Below are 1,140 nucleotides of genomic sequence, written 5' to 3' on the forward strand. Positions count from 1 at the left end.
GCGTTACTAATGCTCACTTTGTTCTTGCTCGACATCATCTGAACCTGTTTGGTCTGATGGGCTTCAGCACATAAACCTTTATTGTTGTTTTGTGGCCTTACGTGGAGCCCGTGTTTTACTGTGAGCCGGTTATGTTTATGCTGTTAGTGGACTGCATGTCTTTAGCTGCCGTGTTGTCGCTGTAGCGTGAGAGGCTCTGGAGCACGCACATTGCTGAATCCGACCCGGTGTCCTCACATTAAAAGCAGAATAGTGGCTGATGCGAGCAACGGAGAAAACAGGCGTGTGCTTCATTTCTAAGTGACTTTTGAGCCCATTGACAATAAGGCAATGAAAATTTGATTTACTAAAATCAAAAACTTACATATGGCCCCTTTAAATTACAGTGAAAATAGCTTCATATTTGAAGCAACAACGGTTCCTTGGGAAGGGCTCGTCCAGGATTTGAACCTGGGACCTCTCGCACCCAAAGCGAGAATCATACCCCTAGACCAACGAGCCAGAAAACTCCTTTTCTGCTTTGATGAAATAATTAGATTTCATCCAAATGAAATTACTGTAAAACAAGCTTTATATATTAAAAGCAATAAAGAAGCTTCTATGGGTTCAGAGGGAGGGCTCGTCTGGGATTTGAACCCGGGACCTCTCGCACCCGAAGCGAGAATCATACCCCTAGACCAACGAGCCGAAAAACATCTTTTCTGTTTTGATGAAATACTCAGATTTCATCAACATTAAAATAAAGTAGAGCAAGCTTTATCGATTAAAAGCAATAAGAAGCACCTGTTGGTTCATAGCAAGGGCTTCCCCGGGATTTGAACCCGGAACCTATCGCACCCAATGCAAGAATCATAGCCCTAGACACACGAGCCACAAAATGCCTTTTCTGTTTTGATGAAAGACTCAGATTTCATCAACATTAAAATAAAGTAGAGCAAGCTTTATCGATTAAAAGCAATAAGAAGCACCTGTTGGTTCATAGCAAGGTGCTTCCCCGGGATTTGAACCCGGAACCTATCGCACCCAATGCGAGAATCATAGCCCTAGACACACGAGCCACAAAATGCCTTTTCTGCTTTGATAAAATAATCAGATTTCATCCAAATGAAATTACTTTAAAACAAGCTTTATATATTAAAA

General features: G+C 41.8%; 2 non-coding genes across 2 annotated transcripts; both read right to left on the minus strand.

Annotated features, from left to right (window-relative positions):
• Positions 1 to 429: 429 nt before the first annotated feature.
• Positions 430 to 501, minus strand: trnap-ugg. Its single transcript has one exon. It is a non-coding gene; the product is annotated as a tRNA-Pro (tRNA).
• Positions 502 to 615: 114 nt separating this feature from the next.
• trnap-cgg lies at positions 616 to 687 on the minus strand. The gene has a single exon. It is a non-coding gene; the product is annotated as a tRNA-Pro (tRNA).
• Positions 688 to 1,140: the final 453 nt, after the last annotated feature.

This window comes from Micropterus dolomieu, unplaced genomic scaffold (genome assembly GCF_021292245.1).
Source record: "Micropterus dolomieu isolate WLL.071019.BEF.003 ecotype Adirondacks unplaced genomic scaffold, ASM2129224v1 contig_10120, whole genome shotgun sequence".
Taxonomy (NCBI): domain Eukaryota; kingdom Metazoa; phylum Chordata; class Actinopteri; order Centrarchiformes; family Centrarchidae; genus Micropterus; species Micropterus dolomieu.